Source organism: Capsicum annuum, chromosome 7 (assembly GCF_002878395.1).
Source record: "Capsicum annuum cultivar UCD-10X-F1 chromosome 7, UCD10Xv1.1, whole genome shotgun sequence".
NCBI classification, from domain to species: Eukaryota; Viridiplantae; Streptophyta; class Magnoliopsida; order Solanales; family Solanaceae; genus Capsicum; species Capsicum annuum.
Window position 1 is genome coordinate 157,247,213 of NC_061117.1, and position 22,779 is coordinate 157,269,991.

The 22,779-nt window shown below is 32.7% G+C and overlaps 1 non-coding gene across 1 annotated transcript; it reads right to left on the bottom strand.

The window, feature by feature from the left end:
• Positions 1-17,154: 17,154 nt before the first annotated feature.
• On the bottom strand, positions 17,155-22,778 carry LOC107877870. The gene is made up of 3 exons (XR_001676597.2): positions 21,280-22,778; positions 18,046-18,144; positions 17,155-17,627 (listed from the first exon to the last, which is right to left on the bottom strand). It is a non-coding gene; the product is annotated as an uncharacterized LOC107877870 (transcript).
• Between the last annotated feature and the right edge of the window lies 1 nt (position 22,779).

Genomic DNA, 22,779 nt, shown 5'->3' on the forward strand with positions numbered 1-22,779 from the left:
CATAAAAACAAAGGATTAAACCTCATTATGAGCATATTACAACCTTTATTCACAAAATTCTCTCCAAGAAAACCCTAAAACTCAAAGCTTAATCTCCAAGAAATCTAATTTTCTCCATTCATTCTTCAAGATAGCTCAAAATTTGAGATTCCCAATTCAAGGCATTCAAAAAATTATCTTCCAAAACATAAATAGGAATTCAAGTTCAAGCTTCTTTATCAATTTCATCAATTAAGGTATGTGGGATTTTCAACAAGGATAAATATTCCATCCTTCTGCCCAAAACTAGTTTTAATTATAAATTCACATGATTTTACATGAATTTCAATTTAGGGTTCATACTCATTTATTGTTAATTGAAGATTTTGAGATTTCAAGTAAATTGGGTGTTGAATTACATGTGTACTTTCATAAATTCATGTGTGTGACTATATTTTTCAGATTTTGAGTTGAATTATGAATATTTCATTATCAAGCATGAACTTTATGATGATTTAACATGAAATTGATGCATGGGTTATCAAGCCCTAGTTGAATATTGACATTTCAAGAATAATTATGCTTTTAAGAATCTTATGATATATTTATAGACAACTTTGAATAAAGATTTGATCATTTGATTTTTAGCTAAGATATGAAATCCACTTTACAGCTTAAATTCAGTTTTGAATGAACAGATACACAGTTAGCTTTAAGTATGAAATATTATGACTTTTAAAAATGAATTTCCTACAGAATGAGCATACATATTAAAGGGAGTAGTATTTAGCACCGAGCTAAAAGTGTGGGTTTAGCGCATCCTACTTTCCTAGAACTATGAGCCAACATAGGTACAAATTCAGTATTCCTATTTCTATGTGGATGACAGTTACAGATGTGATCACTTAGCTTAGGTTATACGCCTTGGCAAGAGTATGACACCTCTCCCCAACGTGAGATTTTTTCCTTAGGGGAACAAGACGTTGGACTCTATAATAGCTCACATGGTTTATGTCGATTAAGAGAATCTCCCTAACTATAAAGATCTTCAGAATAGTTTTTTTAAAATTATTCTCCCTACAGTTTAACAGAAAAGAATGACAGATAATAGTTCAGCTTTTAGACTTTAAATATGATGGCTCACCAGATTTACGCAGTATGTTTTATTATTCATGATTTATGATTTTCAACTTTCAGTTATTCCATCCGTGTGAGTCATTACATACAACATGCATATTCTACGAATTTTAATAACATTGAGATATTACTTTTACCTATGCATTCACCCCCATATGCTCAGTACATCCTCAAAATACTGATCCACATATACGCCTATGTGCTATATTGTCTCATAATGTAGGTTCAGGTGCTCAGTATCAGTAGAGTGAGTGATTTTGGGCAGCCCTATCTACATCCCGACAGTTGGTGAGTCCTCATGGTTCGAGGGTCCATTTATCCAGATTTTTCAGCTTTTTTATTATTTGATTAGTTACTTTCGAATTAGTCCAAGTCAGTTAGAGGTTTTTTCTGATGGCTCTTTTGTCGGACTACTAGCTATTATTTTCATACTTTCAGCATTAGTTATCCAGATAGTATATTCAGTTGACCTCAGACAGTTTTGATATAATTCAGTATTTTTAGCATTTCTCCTTGATTAAATTACTTTAATGTGAATTATAGACTTAGTAGCAGGCTTACAGAGTTAACTTGAGACAATTCGTAGTTTTGAATACCGTGTGACGTCTCGAGATGAGGTTTTAGGGCATTATACATTGCCAGATTTAAAGAAATCTTACTGCATCTGCCATAGGAGAACACATCTCCAAACAATAATGTCATGACTTTGCGAATAACTTGTATTCCTCAAGGCACAAGCTGTATTTTATATCTTACGATTTTACTTTTCGTACAATCACCAATTTGTATCACACTGGCATTATACCATAGTCTATGGACTAATTTCAAAACATCACTTTTCAAGTAAAAAATAATATACTTAAATTGCGTATTTTATCTGTCCACATTATTTGACAGATTTAAATTCAATATCCTCGATACCATCAATGGTTATTTAATATCGATTCCTTTACGATATAACATATCAAGATCGATCTCTTCTTTTTCATCATTTTCAAGTATCTGAACCTTTGCCAAGGTTTTATGAAGAGTTACGTTATAATGCTTTTTAAAGCACTTGCCTCATTATCATTGACCATATTTATCATTTGTTCCTCTCCTTATTTAAAGAGTTTTATGTTTGGAACCGATTTGTCTGTCACGCTTCAGGCATGCCATAGACTCTGTCCTTCAAGGACTTCTCATTGGAGCATTTATAGCTGCATTATAGTATAGGATCAGTCTTATAATGAACTTGCAATATTTTGCAAATCATGAATTATCAATTGAACTTCAAGTTCACTATTTTTTACGAGGATCTCGATAATTCATTCCAAATATTTCAGCTAATAATCATATCTTTCCCTAATGTTAGAAAATCTAACGTTCGCCCCAATCTTATTTGGGGATCCATCTTTGTGCGTGGTGGATATTGCACATTCAAATATTTAGATAGATTCATTTGATTTCTGATCCCGAACCAACAAATAGGGGAACCTTGTTGGCTTTATGCATACAAATGTTGCTACATTTAAATAAAATCATATCATACCAAGTTTTTTTATAGGAGATTTATTCTTATAATCAATGGTTCAGTTATAATTGTAGGAACATAATTTTCTACTAAATCAATCAGGATTATCAACTTTTATAATTTGGAACCATGCTCTCAATTTAATAATTTGAGCAAACAACCATGCAAAAATTAAATTGCAAGTTGATAGCAAAGCGCATATGCTCAACCATATATGCATCTCATTTCATAATAAATGGTCTACATGATAGGTGAATGGGCCCATATTCACCTTGTTGTACGCTCCAAAAATTTAGAGAATATAACCATAACCTTAATCGGTATAGTATTTTATCATGAGAACAAGCAATATAAGAGAATTCTTGTGAATTCTCAATTATCTTTGCATCACATTTGAACTGGGACGATCAATCGGTGATCCCAACTTATATATTTTTTTAAACCTTTCGTTTACTACAACATGTGATTTCATCACCATTTTCTTATTTGTATCAACAAACATGAGAAAAATGGGTAAACTTTTTCATAAATAGTTATAACCCGTTTCGATTGTAGTAATATGAAGATATAAAAAAATTCATAATTTATAGTCTCAGAATAATAATAATTTATTTTCTTAAAACTTTAAAAGTTCCTTAGGAGACTTACAACAATTTCAATATCATAAATAATTTCATTCCTTCGTGTAGTAACATATTAGCTTTTCGAAGCTATCAAATACTTGTGCACTACCTCATATTTCAAAACACCATTCGTATGGTTACCATCTCCTTTTGGGGAGAAAACTATTATAATTGTAGTCAAAATCTTTATATGCAAAACCTTTTTCTTACTTTACTTTTGCCTTTAATAATTTATTTTTACAACATATGACAAAGTCCTTTTTGACATACCATATTTATGTGATCAGTGATAAATTTATTCAACCACACCATAATATTCATTTTGGTCATAGCTAAAACTTTTATATGCAAGAATCACTTCTTGTTTTTACCCTTTGGTAGATCATGATAAAATATACTGTACAATCAATGACCTTTTTATACCAAATTATTATTTTTTATTTCTCTCAAACCTCCCATAGAGGTGAGTTTTTGGTATTTATCCAATCATATATAAGCACAATTTTATCCGTAATCTTTTTTTTCACATTTTGACACATTCACTTTCAAGAATGGCCAAGCATTCATAGTGCTTACATGAGCCACATTCTTTTCAAAAATTGGACTATAATCATATGTGCTTCATAAATTCACTGTCATGTTTTGACATTTATCATATTTATATGTCCATCTCGACATCACTTTGAAAGGCCAAGTGTATCTTCACTTTTGTTCTTTTCTCTTTTGATGGAGGGTTTACAAAACCTATCAAATTAGGTTGCACAACAATCGTGTGAAACCTATCAAATTAGGTTTCACAACAACTGTGTGTCCACTACCTTTCATTCCAAATTGATGGTGAACAAAAATTGTCTTCACCTTTTGAAGGACAATTTGGAGAACCCATAGTGTTCTTTCTTTTATTATTATCAAGGTGATGGCTATTATAACTTTGTTCCTCCATGTCCACATGCACTTTTAACCACTTGTCTTCTTTCAGACTTATATGCATGGCTACCACATTTATATCAAAGAATGAAGGAAATCAATGTGACAGGTTTCATTATTTTTCACCAAAAGTATATTTATATCGGTCATCATTATCATCAAATAATTCATTGGGACTTAGACCCAATGTCTTACCAATATAAAGGCGTTTAAGCCATAATTCGATGAGATTCAAACTTAATACCTTATTATCATAATGCCACTAAGACTTTTACTCGAGGCCTTACTCTCTTGACGTGATGAAACTTAAATCCATGGTCTTACCATAAACCAATAACATATATAATATGTCAAGAGTGTTCACAAATTTTAGAGCCTTAAAAGCCAAGGCTCAAGGAAACTATCTTGTATATGTACAATTTTTACGTAAAGCACAAGAATTAGTCATAAATATACTAGTCATAAATATATGATAGAGAAATCACTACAACATTTCTTATTTAAAAAAAATACGCTACTTAACATACTGTTTTGGGTATCAAACATGTAATAGCAATTGCAAAAATCATCTTTACCAGATTTAATTAAACTATGGATCAATATAAATTAGTGGGACACACATATATTCGAGATTAGAACTCATTAGTAATCAATTAAATAAATTCTCAACGGAAAAACAACCAGTTGTTTTTCACAAACACACACATGACTAAATAAAAAGAAATGGTATTTAGACCATAACATAACTTGAACTGAAAAAAAATTTAGCTTTATTGTGAAATATACTCAATTCTTCTCTAAATCTATTAATACAATAAAAGGCAAATCAGAGTCTAAAGCTCAAACGAAGCGAATCAGGTATATATCAAATTACTAGTTTACCATTTGATGATATTATCAAAATCAATAAACATAACTAATAAAAAAAACTCTTCTAATAGGTTATGCTGGTTAACAATTTCAAATATATTTTGACATAGAACCAAGCAGATAGAGAAAATGGCAAGCAACTCTATCTTCCTTGTTCGGATGAAAAGATGAGGAATTTGATTAGAATTTTGTGCTGATATTTTTTTTCTTATTTTTGCCAAACATTGTTTATTTCTTCATCCCTTTTTTTAATTCATTGATCTCAATTTTAATTTTTTTATTTTTTATTTTTTATTTTTTTATTTTTATCATTTCTCATTTCTCATTTTTTTTCTATTTTTATCAAACTTTATTTTTATTTTTTTTTCCCATGTTTGTTTTTCTCAATCTTTTTTCTTGTCTGTTTTTATCAATCTCTTTTATTTATTTCTCTATTTTGTTTGTTCTCTTTTTTTCTCAACTTCTATTATATTTTGCTAATACATACTCCCTCCGTCTCATTTTATGTGTCATCATTTTCTTTTTTGTTCGTCCCAAAAAGAATGCCACCTTTCCTTATTTGATAACTATTTAAAGACATAATTTTACTTTTACCTTTATTGGTCCCACCTACTTAATTAAACAAAGTAATAGTACATTATTTAAAAAGGACAATATGATAAACATCATCAAGTTTTTCCTTATTTCTTAAACTTCGTGCCCGGTCAAACTATGACACATAAAATGACACGAATGGAGTAAAAAGTTGACAAATCTGTAATGGAATCTTCTTTTTTAACATCAAAGCAAATTTAAGGGCATAAGTTGTTGTTAGGAAGTCCTTTTGGGATAAGTATTGCCTCTAAGACAAAACTTATAGAACAACTCATAAATCAAGACACAATGTGGTAGTGTCAAGTCTTGGTTGTGGAGCATAACTTATTGTTTGAAAATGGAAAAATACCTTGGTGGACCCTTGTACTTGGTCTGATTTGTAAAGTGGATACTCCTACTTATACACTTGTCATCTGAACCCCTCAACTCAATAAAACTCAATATTTTAAATCCTTATTTGCTTATGTGGCATTAATTTGATGATTTGGCAAAACACGTGTGTTTCAGCGTGTGAAGCCCTAAAAATTTTGCCTCGAATTTTTTTAAAAAAAATAATTGTAATTTAAAAAAAAAAAAAAGACCCTTCTTTTTCATTACCCTCTTCCCCCCGTCCCCCAGCCCCTCTCTCCTATCTTCCTCGCCCCTGCACCAGCCCCTCTCCTCATCCCCTACCCTCTCTCCCATCTCCCCTACCCCATTTACTCTATCCACTATCCTACGCCACCCCACCAGCAAGATGATGGCGACTTTGATCCTTAAATAAAAGCCATCTCTGGAAAATAAGGGAAAAGAATGAATGTTAACTTTATATTCATTTTGCAATTTCCCGTTGTTCTGTTTTTGGCTGTGTAGAGTGGGTGAAGTTGAGAGCAAAGGGTATGGGAGCTTTTTCCAATGAAGAACTCAGTTTCTCTTCCAATTTCAATTTCACTTCTTCTCAAGATCTCAGATTCTCTAAGTAAATCCATGATAATATACACGACAACATCTATATTGATCCCATATGTCCCTTCTTTACTTGTACTGTTTATATTTTGAAGTTTTTTTGCTAAGAGAAATTTCACATGTGTATGTATGTTGTAGTTTTTGGTGGTAAGTTATCATGAGAAATTGATAACTGCCAATGGAATACATAAGATTCATAAATTATCCCCTTGACGATTGTCGTGGATCGTTCGCCAGTGATGACATGAATGCCTGATGTAGAGTTTTTCTCCGATTAGGATTTTTCTATCATCGGTGTAATCACAGTTCCCAAGAAAAAAAGGAATAGTTGACTTTCCTTCATCTGAATTGATAAGGGAGAAAAATTCAGAATTATTGGAGGTGGTACGTTGGTGGTTGGGTGGTTGGGGGAGTTAGAGATTTGACTAGTTAAAGGAAAGAACAAGAAGAAGAATAAGTTGAAGGACCATGGCCACTAAATTTTCTTAAAAAATATTTGTAAGTTAATAAAAATAAATTTCTACGTGTCAATAAAAAATGGCATGGCATGCCATGTGTCAGCGGGTGTATTACACTCATATTAGTTGGATTAAAAAAGGCTTAAAATATTATGTTTTGATGGGTAAAGGGTTTAAAAATTGATTTTAAATGGTTCAAGGGTTCAGATGACAAATGTATAAGTAGGAGTATCCATTTTACAAACCAGACCAAGTACAAGGGTCCACCGAGCTATTTTCCCTTTGAAAATCCTTAAGTTAAGTCTTGATTCTAAGGCAAGAGTTATAGAAAATCTCATAAATGAAGAAACAATGTGGTAGTGTCAACACTTGTCAATTAGGCGTAATTGTTCTTTTGGGAGGTTTATGGGCTAATTCTTGTCCTAGAGGAAAGATTAATAGAGCATCACATAAATCAAGACACAATATGATAGTTTCAACTCTTGTCCATGGGCGTAACTTGACGACTAAGTCTTGCCTCTAAGGTAAGAGTTATAGAATATTTCATAAATCAAGACACGATGTGATAGTGTCAACTCTTGTTCATAGGGCGTAACTTATTGTTTGAAAGTCCTTGGGATTAATTCATGCCTCTAAGGCAAGAGTTATCGAACATATCATAAATCAATACATAATGTGGTAGCGTCAACTCTTACCTATGGGACATAACTTGTTTAAAAGTGATTGATTTATAAAATATCTTCTAAATCAAGTCACAATGTGATAGTGTCAAATCTTGCCCATGGAGCATAATTTATTGTTTAAAAGTCTTTGGGCTAAGTCTTGCCTCTAAAGCAAGAGTTATAGAACATCTCATAAATCAAAACATAATGTGATAGTGTCAACTCTTACCCATGGGGCGTAACTTGTTGTTTGAAAGTCCTTGGGTTATTTCTTGCCTCTAAGGCAAGAGTTATAGGATATCTCATAAATCAAAACACAATGTGGTAATGTCAACTCTTGCCCATATGGCACAACTTGTTGTTTGAAAGCCCTTGGTCTAAGTCTTGCCTCTAAAGGAAGAATTATAAAACATCTCATAAATCAATACACAATGTGGTGGTGTCAACTCTTGTCCATGGGGCATAACTTATTGTTTGATGGTCCTTGGGCTGAGTCTTACCTCTAAGATAAGAGTTATAGAGCATTTCATAAGTAGAAAATGCAATGTGTTAGTGTTGACTCTTTTTCAATATGTGTAACTTGTTTAAAAATTCTTGGGATAAGTCGTGCCTCTAAGGCAAGAGTTGTAGAACATCTAAAAAATGAAGACGCAACGTGGTAGTGTAAACTCTTATCCGTGAGGCATAATTTGTTATTTGAAAGTCCTTGAGCTTAGTCTTGCATTTAAGGCAAGAGTTGTAGAACATCTCATAAATAAAGACATAACGGGTAGTATCAACTCTTGCCCGCAGGACATAATTTATTGTTCGAAAGTCCTTGAAATAAGTCTTGCCTTTAAGGCAAGAGTTGTAGAACATATCATAAATAAAGACATAACGTGGTAGTGTCAACTTTTGCCCGTGGAACATAATTTGTTGTTTGAAAGTCCTTGAGCGAAGTCTTGCTTCTAAGACAAGAATTGTAGAACATCTCATAAATAAAAAAATAACGTGGTAGTGTCAACTCTTGCCCGTGGAGCATAATTTGTTGTTTGAAAGTACCTGATTGCCTCAAAGGAAAGAGTTATAGAATATCTCATAAATCAAAACACAGTATGAAAGTCTCAACTCTAAGTCTTGACTCTACAATGTGGCAGTGCCAAATCTTGCTCATGAGGCGTAACTTGATTGGAAGATATCGAAGAAAAGAAAAAATAATAAAAATTTCAAAAAAAAAAAGAAAATAAACAAAAGTATTTTTTAAAAAAACAAATAAAATAAAAAGAAAAATAACAACGATATAGAAGTTGAGGGGAGAAAAAAATAAAGGTTGACAACCATAAAAATAAAGATTGAGAAAAATTGAAAAAGAAAAAAAAGACAAAAAATTAAAATTAAAGAAAAATAAAATGGAGAAAAAATTTTAAAAATTAAATAGAAGTTGAGAGGAGAAAAATAAAAATAAAAAGTAAGAATTGAGAAAAAAATAAAAAGAAAAAATAAAAAAATCAAAGTAAAATAAAGAAAGATTTTTTTTTTAAATAGAAGTTGAGAGGAGAAAAGGGAAAAATGTAAGGACTGAGAAAAACTCAAAAAAAAAAAAGAGAGAGAGAGAAAAGAAAAGATAAAAATTAAAGTAACATAAAAAGGAGAAAAAAAATGTTAAAAAAAAATAAGTATAGAGTTGTTTAGAAATATTTGAGATATTGAGGGGGCAAATAGATAATTGTGCTGGGGCAAATAGATAATTGTGCTATGTAAAAAAAGGAGGTTAGTTTATAAGATCATTCTTATGAAAGACAAAAAACAAAGTCTCTCATTATAAGGGTGGGTCATTTATGTTGTTTACCCGTACAAGTACATTTGTTCCCGTCTATATCTCAAAGATTTTTAAACTTTTCATTCTCATTTGTCCCTCAACTTTTATTTTAAATTTTTTAAATTTCTTTTACCTTAACTTTTATTTTTTTTCTTGTTTTAATTCATCTGTCTCAAGTTTTATTTTTCTTTTACTTTTTTGCTCCAACATTATTTATTTCTTCATTTCTCTTTTTTTTAATTCATTGGTCTCAATCATTATTTTTTTATTATCATTTCTCTTTTTTTATTTTTTTTATTTTTATCAATCTTTATTTTTATTTTTTTCTCATTTTGTTTTTCTTAATTTTTTTTTAATTTATTCTTCTCTTTTTTCTTTACCTTTAATTTTTGCTTGTCTTTTTTTTTTATTTATTTCTCTATTTTGTTTGTTCTCTTTTTTCTTATTTCTCAACTTCTATTATATTTTTCTAATAAGTACTCTCTCCGTCCTATTTTATGTGTCATCATTTCCTTTTTTGTCCGTCCTATAAAGAATGTCACATTTCCTTATTTGGTAACTATTTAAAGACGCAATTTCACTTTTACCCTTATTGGTCCAACCTACTTAATTAAAGATAGTACTAGCACATTTTATAAGAAGGACAATATGTTAAACATCATCAAGTCTTTTCTTATTTCTTAAACTCCGTGTACGGTCAAACTATGACACATAAAATGGGACGGAGTGAGTAAAAAGTTGGATAATCTGTAAAGGAATCTTCTTTTTTTTACATCAAAACCAATTTAAAGGCATAACTTGTTGTTAGGAAGTCCTATGGGATAAGTCTTGCCTTTAAGGCAAAAATTATAGAACAACTCATAAATCAAGACACGGTGTGGTAGAGCCAAGTCTTTCTTGTGGAGCATAACTTGATGTTTGAAAATCCTTGAGTTAATTCTTGCTTCTAAGGCAAGAGTTATAGAACATCTCATAAATCAAGAAACAATATAGTAGAGTCAACACTTGTCCATTCGGCGTAACTTGTTCTTTTGGGAGGTTCTTGGGCTAAGTTTTGTCTCAGAGGCAAGATTAACAGAGCATCACATAAATCAAGACACAATATGATAGTGTCAACTCTTGTCCATGGGCGTAACTTGATGGCTAAGTCTTGCCTCTAAGGCAAGAGTTATAGAATATCTCATAAATCAAGACACGATGTGATAGTGTTAACTGTTGTCCATGGGGCGTAACTTGTTGTTTAAAAGTCCTTGATATTAATTCATGCCTCTAAGGAAAGAGTTATCGAACATATCATAAATCAATACATAATGTGGTAGTGTCAACTCTTACCTATGGGGCATAACTTTTTTAAAAATGATTGATTTATAAAATATCTCCTAAATCAAGTCACAATGTGATAGTTTCAAATCTTGCCCATGGAGCATAATTTGTTGTTTAAAAGTCTATGGGCTAAGTCTTGCCTCTAAAGCAAGAGTTATGGAACATCTCATAAATCAAAACATAATGTGATAGTGTCAATTCTTACCCATGGGGCGTAACTTGTTGTTTGAAAGTCCTTGGGATATTTTTTGCCTCTAAGGCAAGAGTTATAGAATATCTCATAAATCAAAACATAATGTGGTAATGTCAACTCTTGCCCATATGGCACAACTTGTTGTTTGAAAGCCCTTGGTCTAAGTCTTGCCTCTAAAGGAAGAATTATAAAACATCTCATAAATCAATACATAATGTGGTGGTGTCTACTCTGGGTTATAAAGCATCTCATAAATCAATACACAATGTGGTGGTGTCAACTTTGTCCATGGAGAATAACTTGTTGTTTAATGGTCCTTGGGCTGAGTCGTTCCTCTAAGACAAGAGTTATAGAGAATTTCTTAAGTAAAAAACGCAATATGTTAGTGTTGACTCTTGTCCAATGTGCGTAAATTGTTGGAAATTCTTGGGATAAGTCGTGCCTCTAAGGCCAGAGTTGTAGAACATCTAAAAAATAAAGACGCAACGTGGTAGTGTTAACCCTTGTCCGTGAGGCATAATTTGTTATTTGAAAGTCCTTGAGCTCAGTATTGCCTCTAAGGCAAGAGTTGTAAAACATCTCATAAATGAAGATATAACGGGTAGTATCAACTCTTGCCCGTGGGATATAATTTATTGTTCGAAAGTCCTTGAAATAAGTCTTGGCTTTAAGGCAAGAGCTATAGAACATCTCATAAATAAAGACATAATATGGTAGTGTCAACTCTTGCCCGTGGGACATAATTTGTTGTTTGAAAATCCTTGAGCGAAGTCTTGCTTCTAAGGCAAAAATTGTAGAACATCTCATAAATAAAGAAAATAATGTGGTAGTGTCAACTCTAGCCCGTAGAGCATAATTTGTTGTTTGAAAGTACTTGAGTGCCTCAAAGGTAAGAGTTATAGAACATCTCATAAATTAAAACATAGTGTGATAGTCTTAACTCTAAGTCTTGACTCTACAATGTGGCAGTGTCAAATCTTGCTCATGAGGCGTAACTTGATTGGAAGAAATCGAAGAAAGGAAAAAAATAATAAAAATTGCGAAAAAGAAGAAGATAAATAAAAATATTTTTTAAAAAAAGAAAAATAACAAAGATATAGAAGTTGAGGGGAGAAAAAATAAAGGTTGATAAAAACAAAAACAAATATTGAGAAAAGTTGAAAAAGAAAAAAAGAGAAAAAATTAAAATTAAAGAAAAATAAAATGGAGAAAAAATTTAAAAAAAATAAATAGAAGTTGAGAGAATAAAAATAAAAAAGTAAGAATTGATAAAAACTAAAAATAAAAAATAGTAAAAAAAAAGTAAAATAAAGAAAGATTTTTTTTTAAATAGAAGTTGAGAGGAGAAAGGGGGAAAAGGTAAGGATTGGGAAAAACTCAAAAAAAGAAAAAAAGAGAGAGAAAAGAAAAGATAAAAACTAAAGTAACATAAAAAAGAGAAAAAAATAAAAGCTAAAAAATAAATAAGTATAGAGTTGTTTAGAAATATTTGAGATATTGAGGGGGCAAATAGATAATTGTGCTATATAAAAAAAGGAGGTTAGTTTATAAGATCATTCTTATGAAAGACAAAAAACAAAGTCTCTCATTATAAGGGTCATTTATGTAGTTTACCCGTACAAGTACATTTTTGTCCGTCTATATCTCAAATATTTTTAAACTTTTCATTCTCATTTGTCTCTCAACTTTTATTTTAAATTTCTTTTACCTTAACTTTTATTTTTTTTTCTTGTTTTAATTCATCTGTCTTAACTTTTATTTTTCTTTTACTTTTTTTTCTCAAACATTATTTATTTCTCTATTTTGTTTGTTCTCTTTTTTCTTATTTCTCAACTTCTATTATATTTTGCTAATAAATACTCTCTCCGTCCTATTTTATGTGTCATCATTTCCTTTTCTGTCCGTCCTAAAAAGAATATCACATTTCCTTATTTGGTAACTATTTAAAAACACAATTTCACTTTTACCATTATTGGTCCAACCTACTTAATTAAAGATAGTAATAGTACATTTTTTAAGAAGGAAAATATGGTAAACATCATCAAGTCTTTTCTTATTTCTTAAACTCTGTGTACGGTCAAACTATGACACTTAAAATGGGACGGGGGGAGTAAAAAGTTGGATAATCTATAAAGGAATCTTCTTTTTTTGACATCAAAACCAATTTAAGGGCATAACTTTTTGTTAGAAAGTCCTTTGGGATAAGTCTTGCCTTTAAGGTAAAAATTATAGAACAACTCATAAATCAAGACACAATATGGTTGTGCCAAGTCTTTCTTGTGGAGCATAACTTGATGTTTGAAAATCCTTGAGTTAAGTCTTGTTTCTAAGGCAAGAGTTATAGAACATCTCATAAATCAAGAAACAATATAGTAGAGTCAACACTTGTCCATTCGGCGTAACCTGTTCTTTTGGGAGGTTCTTGGGCTAAGTCTTGTCTCAGAGGCAATATTAATAGAGCATCACATAAATCAAGACACAATATGATAGTGTCAACTCTTGTCCATGGGCGTAACTTGATGGCTAAGTCTTGCCTCTAAGGCAAGAGTTATAGAATATCTCATAAATCAAGACACGATGTGATAGTGTCAAATCTTATCCATGGGGCATAACTTGTTGTTTGAAAGTCCTTGGAATTAATTCATGCCTCTAAGGCAAGAGTTATCGAACATATCATAAATCAATACATAAAATGGTAGTGTCAACTCTTACCTATGGGGCATAACTTATTTAAAAGTGATTGATTTATAAAATATCTCCTAAATCAATTCACAATGTGATAGTGTCAAATCTTGCCCATGGAGCATAATTTATTGTTTAAAAGTCTTTAGGCTAAGTCTTGCCTCTAAAGCAAGAGTTATAGAACATCTCATAAATCAAAACATAATGTGATAGTGTCAACTCTTACCCATGGGACGTAACTTGTTGTTTGAAAGTCCTTGGGATATTTCTTGCCTCTAAGGCAAGAGTTATAGCATATCTGATAAATCAAAACACAATGTGGTAATGTCAACTCTTGCCCATATGGCACAACTTGTTGTTTGAAAGCCCTTGGTCTAAGTCTTGCCTCTAAAGAAAGAATTATAAAACATCTCATAAATCAATACACAATGTAGTGGTGTTAACTTTGTCCATGGGGCATAACTTATTATTTGATGGTCCTTGGGTTGAGTCGTCTCTCTAAGACAAGAGTTATAAAGCATTTCATAAGTAAAAAATCACAATGTGTTAGTGTTGAATTTTGTCCAATGTACGTAACTTGTTTGAAAATTCTTGGAATAAGTCGTACCCCTAAGGCAAGAGTTGTAGAATATCACATAAATTAAGAAATAACATGGTAGTGTTAACTCTTGCCCGTGGGGCATAATTTATTGTTTGAAAGTCCTTGAGCTAAGTCTTTCCTCTAAGGCAAGAGTTGTAGAACATCTCATAAATGAATACATAACGTGGTAGTATACTCTTGCTCGTGGGGCATAATTTATTGTTTAAAAGTCCAGGAAATAAATCTTTCCTCTAAGGCAAGAGTTGTAGAACATATCTTAAATGAAGACATAACGTGGTAGTGTCAACTTTTGCCCGTAGGGAATAATTTATTGTTTGAAAGTGCTTGAGCTAAGTTTTGCCTCTATGGCAAGAATTATAGAACATCTCATAAGTGAAGACACAATGTGGTAGAGTAAACTCTTGTCCGTGGGGCATAGTTTGTTGTTTGAAAGTCCTTGAGTGCCTCAAAGGTAAGAGTTATAAAACATCTCATAAATCAAAACACAATGTGATAGTATCTATTCTTTCCCATGAAATGTAATTCTTGTTTGAAAGTCATAAGTCTTGAATCTACAATGTGGTAGTGTCAACTCTTGCTCATAGAGTGTAACTTGATTGAAAGAAATCAAAGAAAAGAAAAAATAATAAAACTTGCAAAAAAAAGAAAAAATAAAGAAATATAATTTAAAAAAATCAAAAGAAAAATAAAGAAAATATAGAAGTCAAGAGAATAAAGGAAAAAAATAAAGATTGAGAAAAACAAAAATAAAGATTGAGAAAAATTGAAAAATTGAAAAATTGAAAAAGAAAAAAAAAGAAAAAAGAAAAATCAAAGAAAAATAAAAAGGAGAATGAAGATTTTAGGGGTGGGTTGCTCCTCGACTCAGGGAACTGTTCCTAGAATCACACACACAACGAGAATTGAAAGTAAATGCAGTAAGTAGTGCAGGAGTACAAAAAGTAAAGACATGGGATCTTTACGTGGAAACTCCTCACTCAAGGAAGAAAAACCACGACCGACCTTCAGGATTTCAACTCCATTATATCCAAGCAACTCCTTGAATACAAACTCTAAGGATTAGCCTCCTAATCCTCTATTTCCTTGCAATAAACCTCTTACAAGGAAACCAAGCAGTAACTCTACTTCTTCCACCCTCCAACTACCTCTAGCTGGATTTCTTAAGCTAACTCTATGCTGACACAATCACGTAACTCTAGATGATTACAAGAGATTGGTACACCACAGCACCTACTACAATCATAAGCAATATAGGCAGACTTTTAAGAATAAATACAAAGACACAACTATAATAAGAAAATAAAGATACAACTCGATGAACAACAAGTTATCTATTACAGTTCCAGCCTTTAATTACAGCGCTGCGACACTTTAGAAAGATCTATAAATGTGAGTATACGGAAGTGTTGGTTTTCTTGTAGTGGAAGATGTGTATTACATATTGTGACACAAGAAAATAGAAGAAATCTCATTGGTTAAGGCAAAAAGGTGACAACAACTTTTCACCAACTTTTGTACTATGTGTCAGCTGAAAAGTGGACTTTGACAGGGACTAGTGAGCCCAACCGGTTCCCTAATATGTAAAGGCCTTTTTCATTACAACAAGGGCTCCAGGGAACAGGTACCAAACTATGAATTTGTCAATCATTAAAATTAAGAACTTAACAATTTCCCCCTGATGATGACAAACCCATACAATTAGATCCGCATACTCAGCATCTTCAGTCAATTTCTACACAGCACAAACTACCCTTCAATAGCACAACATAAGCCAAAAGAGCACATACCAGACCAGTTGCCCAACAAATTTCCCCTATCACTAATGTCTATAGGAATACAGTCATCCTCCACCTTATTTCACCTATCAATGAGCATTTAAAGTTCCCCCTGAATGAGAGAACTCATATCTATATCAGCACAACACCCCAATGATAACACTCAACTTACACGTCAATTAAGTATAAGGCGATCTTCGTTAATATATTTACCCAACTTTGGAGTCGGGGTCGAATCCATGAGGAACAATTTGAGTGGCGATTAAATTAATTTGAAATGATAGATACAAGTTAAATTCAAACAAATGTTACCAAAATATAAAATGGGGAAGGTGAGTTCCTACACTAATGTTTCTTTTTGGGATTTTCTAGTATAAATTCGAGGCGACGAATAATTAGAGTTTTAACAGTTATACACGGATCTTGGGATGATGTGTTACTAAGAGAGTGACATGTGGGCGCTAATTATCAACATCACTTCAATAATTCAAATATGGGTAGGCTTGGCTATAAGTTATGATGTTAGCCTTTCAATAAAATACCAAACTTTCACCTATTGATTATTTCAAATACCTAATAGGTGTGTTAGACAATTTGTAACCACAACCTCAATAAAGGCATCCCTATTTCTAGGATGACACCCATGGCATAGTCAACTTCACATTCACCCTTATGTCTAAGATAGTGAAGATTTAGCAAACTATACGCTTAATTGTCTATCATTGTTTTGGTCTCTACATCCCTCTTTCGAGGATGAAATGGTTTCCTAAAGTTCACCCAAAACCCTTTTTTCAAAGATGACGTTGAACTTTTTAGAGTTTGAAGCTTTCACCCATCAAACCCAATGTGGGTATTTGCTTTCGCTCATCAAATCCCAACCAAATAAGCATAGCAATGATAAAACCCATAAACATGAACTACCAAATAGATGCTAACAACAACAAACCACATACACTTTAACCCCTATTCACACATAACCCCAAGAGGGAGGTTTAGCTACACATAAGATAAATAAGCATAGATATACCCATAATCTCCATTGAATCAAAGTTGTATATCTAAGTGAATGTTACTTCAAACTTGTCTCTCCCACAATATCAACAAAGAAAGTGAGCAAATCTTCAACTTAGAAAGTCTCCAATGTATTCTTCACCCAAAATTTACACAATATTTTCTTCTCCAAAATGGAGGCTGCAAAATCTCGAGCCAAAAACCTAGAAAATTGGAGAAAAGGGGATGTGATGGAATGAATGATACATGAAATTAAGGTTTGAGTCTTTTTGTTCAAATTGGGATCAGCACGTGCAATTACAATTTTGCCCTTGGGCTGAACATTTCTGCCAATCCACGATCCCGCAAGTCTAGTTACAACCGTAGCTATGCGACTGCAATTAACCTCTGCGATCGCATTTGATTGACCATCTGGACTGACCGTGACCGCGGTAATTGAGGCTATTTCACTGTAGGTCTTCAGCTGCACTTTTTTTGCTCCCTTTTGATCGTTTTAAGCTCCAGTCCCCATCTCTTTGTCTTTTTAACTCCTATACCTGCAAAGAGTGGATATTAGTACATTACATCACAATTATGTCTCATCTACTCATTTGAAACAAGGTAATGTGCACCAAAACTGAGTGCGAATGAGTGGTAAAATCACTACTCATCAACACCCCCAACTTAAAGCATTTGCTTGTCCTCAAGCAACACTACCTTACTCAAAGAGACACAATTATTTAGAGAGTTTTAAGGTGAGAAGAAATTTTATTTGATTTTATACTTAATATATGGTACACGGGAATGGTCAATATTTAAGGATACGAAGTGTCTGATGGGACATGTCTGATCAGATGGATACGTCTCTTGAGTTTAAAGTACAAGTGGCAGCCTTTTGAGAAGGTGGGACAATGATGCGACACATTTTTAAACATTTAACATAGTCATTATTTAAGTGTAAAAAATGGTACTAACCTGATTAGGATCCTTGTCCCAAGGCAATATTAAAATTCTGTGACTTGTGCTTTCTCACTACTCCATTCATATATTTTCTTCCTTGCCATGGGTGTATATCTGCAAGGATATGAGACTGAATTAGACACATGAGACATTATTCGACCTGGATACCCGCTCACTATTTCTTATCCACAAAAGAAGAGTCATGAATTCCCTTATGTTTACACAATTTCACCAACTCTACCCCTTTTGATTGACTCTCCTAGTCATCCTATACTTGTCTGATTCCACTGTTATGGAGACATGTCTCCACTTAGGGTATTTTTCAAGAGGTAAACTTCAAATCTTTATTTATGAGCTCTGAGAAACCATTATCATTAACTTGTGTTGGTTGCTCCATCTTGCCCTTACCTGCATCATAAATCACTTGTTAGCTTTGGGAACCCATTTGAGTCTGAGTTCCCAGTAAGATGACAAAGGAAAGATTAACTTTTTGTTAGTCTAGTTTGGCAATCTTTGCTTCCTTTTAAGGAGCATTGCAGAGCTTCTCTTATCCTTCAAGACTCCAGTCTTGGAAGAACACTCTTTGTTGACATGACCATCCTTTCTATATTGAGTATATGAGACATTATTCTTGCTCCTTGTAAGTCTAACTGAGTAGTTAGAACCAACATCTTAGCTGTCAGGATCTGTCAGTGCTTGTAAAGAACCAATCCACTTACGAGATTTATCAAGATCAGTCTTAACTTTAGTAAGTTCATTCTCATAGATAGAATTTCTGTTCATTAAGATGGACAAGTCAATCTTAGCTTTTGTCAGATCTTCTTCTAATTGAAACTGAATTTTACTCCCTTCACCTTTGCCCTTCAGATCCTTCTTGGAGATCTCATTTACTGTCTTGTTAAGCTCATCATTTTCATATACAAGGCCCATACAAGTTGCTTGATGCTCTGATATTTGTGTATTCAATTTCATTATTTCATCTGTATATTTTGACAGTTCTTCCGTCAATATTTTTTTTTCATTTGTGAGTTCAGCTCCTCGATCGCTTATCTTAATTATGTCTTCCTTACGCTCTTCCTAAGCCTCTTTCAGATCCTTGTTATCTTTGACAAGATCATTTAAAAAGTCAATTAGTACGGAGGCAAGAGATATAAACTTCCTCAAGGAGTACTCCTCTAGACTTTCTTTGATGTCATAGAGAGTGGTAGGTTTATCTTTACTTTTATCGATGTCTGCCATCAAAGCAAGAAGTGCATCAAATAGCTATTACGAGGATGGAAATATCTTATCTGAGCCCAGACTAAGTTGAGTCACTTGATGAGTCATTCCACAATGTTGCAAGCACCTGATTGGCAATTTTGTCAGCCTCAGTTTTCCAGCTACACTTCTTGGGGACACTTTGCATCTCTTTTTTGGACAAGTCTTCAAATCTATCCAAAACTTTGAGAAACCTTTTTGCAATGCTAGTTGTTTTACTTTCTTCTGAGATGTAAGTAGTTTGTGAAACCTCTATTTCTTAGGATCCTTCTAAGGTGTTAGCCTTATTACGAAAGACTCGCTCTGCTACCAAATGAAAGGCTTGGGGGTGGGTTACTTCTCGACTCAGGGAACTGTTCCCAGAATCATACACACAACGAGAAATAGGAGGTAAATGCTATAAGTAGTGTAGGAGTACGAAAAGTAAAAACACAAAATTTTTACGTGGAAACTCTTTGCTCAAGAGAGTAAAACCGCGACCTATCTCTAGGATTTAAACTTCATTATATTTAAGCAACCTCTTGAGTACAAACTCCAAAAATTAGCCTCTTAATCCTCTGTTTTCTAACAATAACTTTATTACAAGGAAACCAAGCAGTAACTCTACTACTCCGACTCTCCAACTACCTCTAGTTGGACTCCTCAAGCTAACTCTAGCATGACACAATCACCTAACTCTAGATGATTACAAGAAACGGGTACACCACAACACCTACTACAATCATAAGCAACGTAGGCAGACTTTTAAGAACAAAATACAAAGACTCAACTATCACAAGGAAATAAACATACAACTCTATGAACAACAGGTTCCCCATTATAGTTCCAACCTTTGACTGTAGCACTGCGACACTTCAGAAAGATCTTTAATTGTAAGTATATAGAAGTGTTGGTTTTCTTGTTGTAGAAGATGAGCATTATATATTTTGACATAAGAAAAGCCTAGAAGCAATCTCATTGGTTGAAGCAAAAAGGTGGTAGCAACTTGTAGCAACTTTTCACCAACTTTTGTACTATGTGACAGCGACCAGTAAGCCCAACCTGTTCCCTAATGCGTAGAGGCCTTTGTCATCACAATAAGGGCTCCAGGGAACAGGTCCCAAACTATGAATTTATCAGTCGTTAAAACTAAGGACTTAACAGAGAAAAAAAAATTGAGAGGAGAAAAAGAAAAAATGTAAGAATTGAGAAAAACTAAAAAAAAAAATCAAAGTAAAAAAGAAAGAGAATTTAAAAAGTAGAAGTTGGGAGGAGAAGAGGAAAAAAAAGTAACGATTGAGAAAAACTAAAAAGAGAGATCAAAGAAAAGATAACAATTAAAGTAAAATAAAAAATAAAAAAATAAAAGTTTAAAGATAAATAAGTATGAAATTGTTTAGAAATATTTGAGATATTGAGGGGAAAATAGGTATTTGTGTTATATAAAAAAAAAAAGGAAAAAGGGTCATATTTACCCCTGTACTATTAGAAATGGTTTAAATATGCCCTTCGTTATACCTAGGCAGCAAATATACCCCTTCCGTTATACTTTCGGTGCAAATATACCCCTCCCATTATACTTTGGGCCAAATATACCCCTCCCATTATACTTTGGGCCAAATATACCCCTTGTCCATTAAATATTTGCATTCTAATCTTAGAAAATACACTAGATGGCTGGGATTACTATTTAGGAGCCAAATCATTTTTCCCCAACCAACACCCAAAATAAACATAATCTGACTCAAATAAAGCTTCAAATATGAACAATGAAGTGACATCATAGTTTATTTTTCTTCAAATTAGTTTCGACCACTTCAATAGCAATCGTACTTACCCAAAAGACAAGAAAGACATTTATGAAATTTATGGTCCAAAAAGTAGATAGAAATGGATATCGAGAATATGTAGAAGACCAATCCAACAGAGTCGTGAACACACAGAATTTGTGATAGACTAGAAAATTTGATGTTATATTTTGTATGTCAAGGGATCTGAAAAGACAAAAATCACCTTTTGCTGCATCGCAAGGTCATGAATCACTGAACCAGTTGCAGAATCCTGTATTTAAACATTTATATATTCTCTTAGATGATGCCCCAAGCTATGAAAGAACAAATATGGTGCTCAGTGGTGACGCGGGTGAGGTTGTGCTTAGACAAACATGAACAATTTCCTAGTTCTGAACTTGATGCTCGAGGGAGATGGAAACGAAAAAATCTTTTCTACTATGTCCATCTATAGCAAACCTGATGTCATTATTTATTTACTTCTCTTAAAATTTGTGTTTTGTATTATATATTTAACATAACAGTATTCAACTTTAATTCAGATTATTCTTATACTTCTTCTTAGTCAATTAATTTGATATGAATTTAATCTTCTACATATTCTCGTCATCCATTCTATCTACTTTCTGGATCATAAATTTTATAAATGTCTATCTTGTATTTTGGGTGAATATGATTGCTATTGAAGCAGTCGAAACTAATTCGAAGAAAAATAAACTATGAAGTCACTCCATTGTTCATATTTGAAGCTTTATTAGAGTCGGATTATGGTTATTTTAGGTGTTAATTGGATAAAAATGATTTGGGTCCTTCATAGTAATCCCACCATCTAGTGTATTTTCTAAGATTGGGATGCAAATATTTAACGGACAAGGGGTATATTTGGCCCAAAAGTATAATGGGAGGGGTATATTTGCACCGAAAGTATAACGGAAGGGGTATATTTGCACCCAAAGTATAACGAAGGGCATATTTAAACCATTTCTAATAGTACAGGGGTAAATATTCCCTAAAAAAAAAAAAAAAAACAGGCTAGTTTTTAAGATCATTACAAAAAAAAAAAACAAAGTCTCATTATAAGTGTCATTTATGTCGTTTACCCAAAAGGTACAAGAATCTTTGCTTTCAAATTAAATACATAGGCGTTTAGTAGTACCTCCAAAGCTTTAAACAAATCCAATCCGAACCCAAAGAAAACGAAACATAAAAATGTAGATCTACCCTTCTGTTACATGTAGATCTACCCTTCTGTTACCAAAACATAGAACATATAATTTTGAAGTATACACAAGCAAATCTGCATTGCATATAACTCGGAAAGTCTGCTTGTGAAAAGAAAAATAACCACCAACTGTGCTTAACATGAAAAGCAATAGAACAAAACATTAGCCGCGGAGATACTCCGTTTTCATGTCTTTCTAGTCAAATCACTTGCAATAAAAGAATAACTGCGAGCCAAGCTAGAAACTAAAATATCATACTGCTCAAAAAGATTGAAATATCATTCATTTGAAAAGAGAGTATTTGAGTTATCTAACCACTCTTAGATGCATTTTTTATGTACAACTGAGGGACCAGATTCATCATACTCACCCTTTGTTATACACATCTGCAGTCAACTAGAAGTTAGTGTTGAATCCCTTGACCTTAAGAAATTATCGAGACATTCACAACTTATTTCGTAATGAGATGTAGTTGATCTGTCAAATAGAGCAAAAGGAAA